This window comes from Marmota monax, unplaced genomic scaffold (assembly GCF_021218885.2).
Source record: "Marmota monax isolate L192 unplaced genomic scaffold, Marmota_monax_Labrador192_F-V1.1 WCK01_AAM20220418_F8-fsc00108, whole genome shotgun sequence".
NCBI lineage: Eukaryota > Metazoa > Chordata > Mammalia > Rodentia > Sciuridae > Marmota > Marmota monax.
This window is the reverse complement of record NW_026694593.1, coordinates 4404659-4416357: the sequence shown is the minus strand read 5'-3', so window position 1 is coordinate 4416357 and position 11699 is coordinate 4404659. Positions and strand designations below refer to the sequence as shown.

The 11699-nt window shown below is 46.6% G+C and overlaps 1 long non-coding RNA gene across 1 annotated transcript; it reads right to left on the bottom strand.

The window, feature by feature from the left end:
• Nucleotides 1-286: 286 nt before the first annotated feature.
• Nucleotides 287-2399, bottom strand: LOC124077525 (uncharacterized). The gene is made up of 2 exons (XR_006846630.2): nucleotides 2242-2399; nucleotides 287-1144 (listed from the first exon to the last, which is right to left on the bottom strand). It is a non-coding gene; the product is annotated as an uncharacterized LOC124077525 (long non-coding RNA).
• Nucleotides 2400-11699: the final 9300 nt, after the last annotated feature.

The window sequence follows — 11699 nt, the reverse complement described above, 5'->3', positions numbered from 1 at the left end:
AGACAGCTCTGCTTCCCTGAAGACCACTGATCAGAGCAGGGACCAGCACCTGAGCTGGAGCTGCCCAGCAAGAACAGTGTCATAGCAGGTGGGGAAGGGAACATGTGCAGAGTGCAGAGAGGAGCAGGCTACATGGCGCTGGAGGAATGGGAACCGAGGGCCCATCTAGCCTGGTTCCTGGAATGAAGTGGAAGCCATGTCCAAGTGCCCCCCAGGCCTGAGATACTTTCCAATCTGCAAAATGCTGGGAGCAGGAGAAATTGTTCCACTGGCACAATACCCAGAATTGGGAATTTTCCTACTTTTTAATGAGACACAGCAACAAAATCCCAGTGGCTCTCGACTGTATTGGGTTTGTAGGTTGCAGCACAGAGGGTGGGTGGGTCACCAGGCACGTGTGTTCCTCCTTCCACGGGATAGAGTTGTTGTTGGGAAGTGGCTGCTCAGCCAGGGGTTATGTTCCGAGCACCTGCTGCACCCATCTGGAGCCATGTAACCACTGACAGAAGGGGACTGGAAGTGACCTCGGTCACTTGCAGGCCCAGGCAGCAAGAGCTGATCTTTTCATATTCTTTCTCTTCTTTCATATTCTTTCTGAGGCTCCAGGGATGGAAGAGCCACAGTTAGAAGGAGACTGGGTTCTAGAATCACTGTATGGAGGAAAGCCAAGTTGCTGAGCAGGAACACCCTCACTGGATGAGTTACATGGGTGAGACAGAACCCCGGAATTTGGGGGCGCATTTGCTATGACATAACCCCAACAGAATGGCATTGAATACTAGTATATTTGGCAGCATATTTGGAAGGATTAATTTGCATATATAATAATAATTGCACTGTGGTACCGATCACATTAGCATAGTGTCACTGCCCTGACCACTCTCTCCTAGACTCTCCTGGGACAATGTGCTTCTAGGGCCTGGCTAATGCCTAGTTTCTTCCTAGGTACCAGGTTGCACCTTGCATCACACAGAAACCTCACTCAACATCTAGTCTGCCCAGGCACTGTGTGAGCATGAATCATATTATAGAAACTTTATCCGTCCATTGTGGTGTTTCAGTGAAGAGTCACGGCAGTCCTTCACTCCCTTCATCGAGAATCACTGATTTACAGTGATCTGGTCAAGACTGATTGCTGGCAAGCCTAAAAAGAAAGGAAAACAAGCTATCAGAAACCAAAACAAGGGCTGGGGTTGTGGCTCAGCCATAGAGCACTCACTTATCACGTGCAAGGCCCTGGGTTCGATCCTCAGCACCACATAAAAATCAATCAATCAAATAAAGGTATTGTGTCCAACTACAACTAAAAAATAAATATTAAAAAAGAAAAAGAAACAAAACAAAACACTCACACAAGTGTGACTATATGAGTATACTCTAGTATAGTAGTATAAAATAGGGAAATATTTTAATTGGTTAAACATTTTTCCATATTTTTTTAACATTTAGGTTGTTTCTAATTTTTTTTTTTTTTTGTACTGGAGATTGAACCCAGAGGCACTTAACCCACTGAGCCATACCCCCAGGCCTTTCTTGTATTTTATTTAGAGACAGGGTCTCTCTAAGTTGCTGAGGCTGGCTTTGAACTTGTGATCCTCCTGCCTCAGCCTCCCAAGCTGCTGGGATTACAGATACTCACCACTGCGCCCTGCAGTTGTTTCTATTTTTTTTTAAACTATTATAAATAATCGTATATGAAAAGACTACCTGGAATAAAAATCTTTGTCCACTTGTCTGGTTGTTCAGATATGTTCTTACTATTGGACTTTTTTAAATTGGTTTATTTGTTTATGGGGATCTTAAAGGACTGGTAGAAAAGAATCACATTCTGTGGGGGCGGACGGGAGAGAAAAGCATGAGTTCTAGCATGGAATCGTGAATTAGTGCATCTACTCCAGGAATCGCCCCCAGTTCTGCGTGGAGAGTGCGAACCCCTTAGAACCTTGGCTGGCATGAGTCCTCATGGGGAGTGCGGTCCCTGGCGCCCGCTGAGGAGGTTGGACCTTGTTTCGACTTATTTTTTGCAGTTCTGGAGATCAATCCCAGGGCCTTGCCCACGCTGGGCAAGCACTGAACCCCTGAGCCACATCCCCAGCCCTGCAGCCTGTTTCCAGGCTAATGAGGAATCACTGAAAAATGCTAAACAGGGCGTGAGTGGCTCTCCCACTCACCTGGGCTCCGGGCAAACCCCTTCCCCCTGTGAACTGGAGTCTCCTTAGGGGTAACATGGGGCAGACTCACCTTCTGGAGTGATGGCAAAGACTGAGCCATCTGATGAACAGGAGAGCACCCAGCTGGGCCCCAGCAGGCAGCAGGCTGTGGACAGCCAGAAGACTTCCGCTTCCTCTGTGTGACTCCCCCTCTGCAGAGCACAGCTGTGGGGGAAGCAGGGCTGGGCTTGGTGTGATTTGTGGGTAAACGCCTTTGAAGGACTTCCCTCTGGAGGATCAGTTGTGGCTGCCCTGGCAGTCCCCTGCTCTCTAGCAGCAGTGGAAGTTGAAAGATTGTAGCTTCCCCCCCCCCCACCCCAAAGCACAGAAGATCTCTTAACTTGGGGTTGGAAACCATCGAACCTGAAAGTTCTACTGATCATAATCCTTCAAATGTCTACTGAGCACCTGCTCGCTCCCAGCATGTTGGGTATTCTGGATTTGTCCATGACCGGAACACGTGAGCTTCTGTCCTCTGAGTCCTGCGTGTATTGGGAGAGACACAAAATGCAAATAATAACTGAAAATTCAAGTTCTGTTGAGTTGTGATGGGAAAGACAAGGATGTGAGTGAGAGAAGAATGGAAGGGACCCCTTTTAGGCGGAAAGTCAGGGGAGCTGCCCTGAGCCAGGAGATTAAAACTCAGAGGAAGAAGGAGCTAGGCTGCCCAGAAGGGAGGACGGGGACCGAGTTTAGGGTGCAGGGAAAGGGACTTGCAAAGGCTCAGAGATGGGCTGGCTCTGGGTCAGAGAGCAGAACTGAAAAACCGCAGCGTATCTGAGGCACACTGAGCAAGGCGGGTGGTGACATGAGATGACACTGGAAGACAGCATTTGCAGGAATCTGCTCAAGACTTCTGGCAACAGAAAAACAAAACTGAATAACACGCGGCTAAAGGGCAGCTCTGGACTTTCAGACAGGCTTGGGAGTGGATCCTATTTTCTCTGCTATGTGATCCTGGGTGTCACTTAACCTTTGCAAACCTCAGTTTTCTTCTCTGGAAAATGGACTTGATAGTAGCACCTGTTGCATAGAGATGTTATGATTATAAATGAGAAAATGCACGTAAGTACTTAACCGAGTGCCTGGTGCGTAGGAAGTACTCCACTCATGCTAACTATAGTTATTATTAACAAGTGGGGGGTGGGGGAGCCAGACAGACCTGGGCTGAATCCTGGTTCTTCTGCATGATTGCTTTGTGCCATGGTCACAAGTCGCTGCTGTTCCCCCCCCCCCCCCCCGCGCCCCTTCTGGTACTGGGGATTGAACCCAGGGCTGCTCTACCACTACACTAAGCTGTACCCCCAGCCCTTTTTATTTATCTTATTATTATTTTTTGTTAAGAAAGATTTATGTATCTATCAACTTGCTTTTTTATAGTATTTTAAAAAATTTATTCTAATTTGTTATATGTGACAGCAGAATGCATTTCAATTCACATTACACATACACAGCACAATTTTTCATATCTCTGGTTGTACACAATGTAGAGTCACACCATTAGTGTCTTCATACATGTACTTAGGGTAATGATGCCCATCTCATTCCACTGCCTTTCCTACCCCCGTGCCCCCTTCCTTCCCCTCCCTCCCCTTTGCCCTATCTAGAGTTCTTCTAGATGTTGGGAGAGACATAAAATGCAAATAATAATAAGAGACAACTAAAAATTTAAGTTCTGTTGAATTGTGATGTATAAAACAAAGGTCTGAGTTATGCTCCCCCCCCATCCTCATTATGAATCAACCTCCTATATCAGAGAAAACATTCAGCATTTGGTTTTTTGGGATTGGCTTACTTCACTTAGCATGATATTCTCCAACTCCATCCATTTACCTGCAAATGCCGTGATTTTATTCTCTTTTAATGCTGAGTAATATTTCATTGTACATATACACTACAGTTTTTTTTTTTAATCCATTCGTCTACTGAAGGGCATCTAGGTTGGTTTCACAGTTTAGCTATTGTGAATGTGCTGCTATAAACATTGATGTAGCTGTGTCCCTGTAGTATGCTGTTTCTAAGTCATTTGGGTATAGACTGAGGAGAGGGATAGCTGGGTCAAATGGTGTTTCCATTCCCAATTTTCCAAAGAATCTCCATACTACTTTCCATATTGGCCCTTTTTATTTTTTGAGACTAGGTTTTACTAAGTTGCTGAGGCTGGCCTTGAACTTATGATCCTCCTGCCTCAGCCTGAGTGCGCTGGGATTACAGGTATGTATGCCATCTTGCCTGGCTATGGGCTTCAAGTTTCTATCCTGGGATAGGTTATAATTTAATTATATGGGGTGATCTATATGCAGTTATAAAAGAAGAGCCCAACTGTAACTTTTATTATTTATTTATTTTCATGGTGCCAGGGATTGAACCCAGGGCCTTGGGCATATGAGGCACTCTACCAACTGAGCTGTATCCTCAGTCCCCACTTTTAGGTATTTAAAAATAATCTTTTGAGGTCTTTTTGTTGTTCAAAAAATGTTTTTCTGAATATGCTAGCCTATTAATAAAATAAATAGTGAAAAGCAGTTATGTTTTGGGTCTGTTTATGTCATGGTATCATGGGTTGGAGTGGATGACAGAGAAAAGATGGAATTTAACTCCCTTTCCCATTGAGCATTTTCTAGTGGAACACTTGCTTTTCTGAACCCTAGTAGAGGGGAGAACTGCAAGAAGTGATGAGGGATTGCCAACTGCCAGTCTGTACCGGCATCTGCCTTCTCTCCATTAGAACTTCAGGGTTTGCAAATAGTGCCCTAGGCAGAAATATTGGGGCTGTACAAAGGGAAACAGTTACTTAAGTCACAGACGCTCTTTGTTCATTGGTGATATTGGAATGTGCCTGGGGAGGGCTCAGAAACACAGAAATTTGACTCTGTGGGGCCCCAGTGACTCAACCCGCTGTGAACTGTCACCTCAGCAAAGTTCGCTAGCAGCTAGCCTGGGGGCCTGGGCAGTCAGAAGCTGAGTGCCCTGGGAAACATTGAAGATCAGATACTTGTACTGAGAAAGGGTGTGTCCTTGCTTTCTGGTTAATGCTGTGGGACCCTCTGGTGGCCACAGAGAGGCTCTGCAGTGGAGTTGCTTTCTCCTGAGTGGCCCAGCAGAAAAGGGGCCGGGAGCTGTGTGTCTGGAATCCAGACGATAGAATGCAGGCTGCGAAGATTCCCCCGTGGGCTAGAGACGGAGCTGGGATGTGGGTGGCCCTGCCCCGTTTACTCACGTCTTGGCAAGCATTTCTCAGGATAAGTAAGGAAAGTCGTGCTCAGTGTGCAAGATGCTAAAAACAAACGGCAATAGAAAAGAAAGGGGGAAATGGAGAGGTGAGGTCGAACAGTTTGGTGCTAGGTGGATCAGAACCTCACTTTGGGCATAGAATCCCAATTTTCATTTTATTTTATTTTTGAACCCAGGGCTACTCCAATGCCATGCTATATCCTCAACCCCTTGTATTTTTATTTTTTGAGACAGGATCTTGCTAAATTGCCAAGGCCAGTCTTGAACTTGTGATCCTCCTGCTTTAGCTTCCTGAGTAGCTGGGATTTTATATAATAATAAAATATCATAGTAATATTTTATTGTGCCACCATACCTGACTGTCAGTCAGCTTTTAAATGAATTTAAGTAGATTCATTTAGGCAGTTTTGAGCATTATTATTATTATTTTAAATATTTAATTGATTTTATTTTTAAAATACACGACAGCGGAATGCATTACAATTCTTATTACACATATACAGCACAATTTTTCATATCTATGTTTGTATATAAAGTATGTTCACACCAATTCATGTCTTCATACATATGCTTGGATAATGATGACCATTATATTCCACCATCATTGCTAACCCCTTGCCCCCCCCTTCCCTTCCCACCCCTCTGCCCTATCTAGAGTTAGTCTATTCCTCCCATGGTCCCCTCCTCCCTACCCCATTATGGGTCAGTCACCTTATATCAGAGAAAACATTTGGCATTTGTTTTTTGGGATTGGGTAACTTCACTTAGCATTATTTTCTCCAAAGACATCCATTTACCTGCAAACACCATGATTTTATTCTCTTTTATTGCTGAATAATATTCCATTGTGTATATATGCCACAGTTTTTTAATCTATTAATCTACTGAGGGGCATCTAGGTTGGTTCCACAGTTTAGCTATTGTGAATTGTGCTGTTATAAACATTAATGTGGCTGTGTCCCTGTAGCGTGCTGTTTTTAAGTCCTTTGGGTATAGACCAGGGAGTGGGATAGCTGGGTCAAATGGTGGTTCCATTCCCAGTTCCAAGGAATCTCCATAGTGCTTTCCAGTTTTGAGCATTATTATGATTTTCCTTATCCCTGCACCTGTCCCACATATTCTGAAAGCCAAAGTGCCAGGCTATTGGAGGATGTGCTTGCTGGTAATCAGTGGGACATTTTTGAAGTCTATATTGGTCATATCACATTAGGACAAAAATGTTCTTCATGACTAGCCTACTAACAATTTACTTAATAATTTTATAGTTCACAAAATTCTGTTTTTTATAATCATCTCAAGATGTTGTTTAGGGTCAGGGGTGTAGTTTAGTGGTACAGCACATGTTTAGCATATCTAAGGCCCTGGGTTCAATCCCTAGCACCCCCCCAAAATATTTTATATTGATTAGTGTTATGGTATAGTAATATTTTATTGTGGTTTATTATATTGCAATATAAATTTTCTTTTTCTTTTTTTTTTTGTTTAAATTTTTTAATACTTATTTATTAGTTTTCGGCGGACACAACATCTTTGTTTGTATGTGGTGCTGAGGATCGAACCCAGGCCGCACGCACGCCAGGCGAGCGCAATACAGCTTGAGCCACATCCCAGCCCCAATATAAATTTTCATATATTATATATAGCATATATCATATAATACAATATTATTATAATGTGTTATACTGTTTATTCTCTAAGTCTGGCCAAAGTCCTGTAAGACGGATGCTAATTCTGGTTTTGGATGGGGAATGAAGTCAGTGGGGTTCAGTCACTTCCTAAGGGTGAACATACATACGACCCTACTGAACCCAGATAAGCCGTCTCCCCTCTGGCCACCACCCCCATCTTTCCTTGGGCGGAGCAACAACGGTGGAAGCTGCTTCGGAACATAGCCACCACCTGGGCAGGAACGCGAGGAATGCTCACAAGTCACTCTGATGGGTGGCAGTGTGGGTGGCCGGGGTTGCGTGAGGGTGCGTGGTGTGACAGTATGCATTCAGAACGGCAGGCTCTTTTCCGGCAGTTGTCCTGAAGAGTACCGTCAGAGGATGTCGGGTTTGAAGTGAGTTCTGAAGGTTGGGTAGACCCCATTAGAGCACAAGTGGGGCTGACTGTGGAGTTGGGTGAGAGCTCTGGGGGTGATGCCCTGGGGGTGAAGTTGGGAGAAGATGAGGGCTGGGAGAGACGGAGGTGAAGCAGGAGGTGATGAAGCCCTGACCCAGACATGGTGGTGGTGAGAGTGGACAGGAGGGATGGGAGGGAGAGAAACTGCAGGAAGGATCTGTAGGGCTAACACAGCTGAGATTCAGGCCTGAGGGAGAGGAGGGAAGGCACCATCTGGAAGTTTCCAGACTAGGCACCTGGAGATGCAGTGGGGAGGCACTGGGCTGGGAAGGAAGGTACTCTTGGTCTCAATTTGCTGGTCTCGCCCCTGGCACCGTGGCCTGCCAGGGGGACTGTAGATTGGTTCTCCCAGTTTTCACTCTGTGGAGAGCTGCTTCCTTGGGGCATCTGATGGCTCCCTGCACCCTGCATGGCCGGGCTGGGATTCGCAGGATGCAGAGCTCCGCTGTCTGTGGAGAGCTGTAGGCTTGGGAGTTGGGTGCAGCTGCTGACAGGGTGCTGTGGGGAATGCACAGACCAAAGTGACCCAGGCCTTGCACTTGAGGAATTCACACTCCTGCTGAGGAGACAGGCTGTGAGGGAAGGCAACCAAGGGAGCCACGGTAGATCTATGGCTGAGGACTCATTGAGAGCCAAACCAGACAACCTCGAGTCTGGCCAGAGGTCATTTCCACCATGAAGCTCCCTGACCTCCTCTCTACGGGGATTGGACGGTGCTTCTGTGGGCTCCCTTAGCGTCTCTTGGCCTCATCACAGAGCAGAGAGATCACCCTATGACCTGTTTGTCTCCCTTAATGCCTGTAGATTTCTTGGGGACAGAGACTTGTCTTGGTGCTGTGTGCTCCCAGTGGATGCTGACAGGAAGTGGAAATCCGTGGTCCTCAAGGAGGAGAGTGGGCCTGACTTGGAATGTGCATGCCCTATGCTTAAGGATCCTACTGGGGCATCTGAGGGGAAGAGTAGACTGACCCCGTACACCATCTCAATTGAGCATACTCAGTTTCTTTCTGTCTCTCATCTTTGAAAATGCCTTCGAATCTCTGGCCTATTCCAGCAAGTACACGGGTAAGAGTCCTGCATGTTTTAAAGGACGTTCAAACTTCTCAGCTTTTTTTTTTTAAATTAATTTTTTAGTTTTAGGTGGACACAACATCTTTATTTTATTTTTTTACTTGGTGCTGAGGATCGAACCCAGTGACTCACGCATGCCAGGCGAGCGCTCTACCACTTGAGCCACATCCCCAGCCCAAACTTCTCATCTTTAAAGGGTGGTGGTAGATGCATTGGCCATGAGCATTGTCGGGGTCTATTAATGACAGAAAAGGTTCCTGTTATGAGAGAGCTGCCCGTCAACTTGACCCAAGGAGACTCTGGTTGTGGCTGTAGTGCAGAGCTGAGCACAGAGATATCTGAACCAGATAAAGTAGTCAGGGGAGGCTTCCTGGACGAGGAGGGCATGCAGGTAATCTTGAAGGATAGTATGAGTTAGGCAGGTGAGGAAGGTGGGGTAATGAAGGGCGAGGGGAGAGGCAGCTGGAGAAATACAGACAGTTGTAGATTTGGGCAGGGGGTTGCCGGTGTTCAGAGTTGCAGGAGGTCAGGACATAGAGACTACAAAGGGCCAGATCACAAAGAGCCTCAGATGCTGAGTGAGGACATTTGAGCCTCATTTGAATAACGTGAGGATCCACTAATGGTTTAACTTTTACATACGTTTTATAAAAGTAATGGGTAAACTGGGTGTGGTGGTGCGGGCCGTAATCTCAGTGACTCTGGAGGCAGAGGCAGGAGGATGGCAAGTTTGAGGACAGCTTCAGTAACTTAGTGAGGTCCTGTCTCAGAAATTAAAAGGGCTGGGGATGTAACTCAGTGGTAAAGTGCCCTTGGATTCCATCCCCAGTACCAAAAAAAAAAAAAAAAAGTAGCCATTGAGGGAAAAATGGAAAGTACAGAAACAAAAAGAAAAAATAAAAGGAACCTCCAGAGATGGTCATTGTCTGTAACTTGGTGAACACGTTTGGAGGAGGTCCGTGTGTGTACTAGATCAGATCCTGGCTACTTACACGGGTGTCCGCGGATCAGCATCAGCAGCGACATCTCCTGGGAGCTTGGTGCAAGTGCAGCATCCAAATCTGCAGCAGAAAGGAACGAAAATGTGAGCCGGGAGCTCTGTGGTGCTTCCAGGCTGCAGGAAGGAGTTCAGAGGAGAGGGAGAGCCCTGCTGACCAGAGGGTAGGGAGGCCTCCTGGAAGACATAAAGTCGATTTTGCAGAATATGTGAGATTGGGCCACATCGACGGGCGAACGGTGACGAATGTCTGAGCAGTCAAGATGGAGCTATGGAGTCAGGCCGACGCTGTCTTGTCTGCTCCTTATTCACCCTGAGACCTGGGGAGGTGCCCAGCCTCTCAAGGCCTCTCTTTCCCCATCTGTAAAATGAGCTTTTATTATCGACTGTTAAGAGGAGTTAAATGAGATAATGTGCGTAACAGCTCCTTGACGGTGTGTGCGCATGCCTAGTGCTCCTTGTCATGAGCCACGACCATCATTAACTTCTACTAATACCTATGGTAGGGGCACGACACTTAGTACCCAGGAGCCACATCAGACTGTCGATTTGGTACAAATTTTCCATGATAAAAAAGGGACAGGAAATAAAACATAACCATTTGTGTCTAGTCTATCTCCATTTTCTAGCTAAAGAGGGAGACTCAAAGGTCTTAAGGTCACATAACTGGTGGGTGGCAGGTGTGAGGCCAATGCAGGTTATCTAGGGCATGAGGAAGAAGACTATGTGTTGTTGTAGGAATCCAGGACGGAGGAGGTGATTTCAGGGCCGTGGGGCCATCAGCAGTGTCCGCCCATTCTGCGAATCAAGGAGAGCTATTGGCCAGGTGATCAAGTAAGGACCTGTTTGACCCCCGGGAAAATGATTTCAGCATGGAGAAAAAGCTTAGTACAGGAGGGAGGAAGTGGGAGGCTGAGGCGGCGTTGATGAAGCAACCTCTGTTGCCTGCTTGGTGTTAATTTATCCCCTTCTCAACTTTCACATTTGGGTTTCTTTCTCTGCTAGAAGTCCGTCTGTCTGTGCCCAGGATTTGCAATGCTCCTGAGTTCCTGACTTTGTTTTGCATTCCTACTGGAGCCGTGATACCATCACAGATCATAAATAATGACAGTGATGACGCTCAGCCACCCCCAGGAAGGTAAGGTCGTGTGCTCAGCTGAGGAGGTGGACCAAGGAACCGCGGCTCCTCTCTGCGTTGGCTGCCTGTTTTTACTGGCTGTGGGAGCCACTCACAGCCCAGTTCCCAGCCAGTGCAGACTTGCCTCCCCCCAGTCTTCATCTTGACTTGGGCCATCCAGGTGCCTGCGGGAGATTTAGGAGATTAGGGAGAGCCAGAAACAAGGCATGAATTATGGCAGTTGCTGCACAGGTGTGGCCCTCTCGTTTCTGTCTGAATTCCCATGACATCTCTCATCAGGTCCCAGGGCAGTACAATAGGGTCATTGTGAGGTGGGTGTGGTGAGTCACCGAGGTCTCCCCTAGGTGCAGTGAGACAAGGGGAGTTTCTCCCCTATTTTCTCTGGAGCTCAGCCACAGATTGGTAGTGGAACACCCTGCTTCAGGATCCTTGATGTATTTGCACGGCTGTGTGTTTTATTTATGGAATCTGGTTCTTGTTCTTGTTTTATGCATTCAATTTCATGCTTTATTTATTTGAACTTTTAAACGTACTCACACTAAATTCCTTCCCGATTGCTCTCTCTTGTTATGTGGGTGTAGAGTCTCTTGTCGCATGTGTGGATCATTCATTGCTTATGCAGTGTGATGTTGGCCTGGATCCTATGTTAAAGGGATTTATTCCCTATCTTCCAAAGGGCCAGATATTCCCTATCTTCCATGCGGGGTCTTTGCATTTGTGCAGGGTGCTTGGTGCTTTGGAATAGCTTTCAGTTAGTTTCCTAGCCTGGGGGTCCTGGGCCAGGGGGTAGTATGTGTTTGAACCCTTGCTTCCCAGAAGCATGGGCACAGAGGTGATTTCCCTTGGAGGACTTTGTTTCCCTCCAGGGCTCATTCAGAGCGTAGTCCTTGGATGACAGACTGGGTCTTCCGGTGTAGTCGGTGAG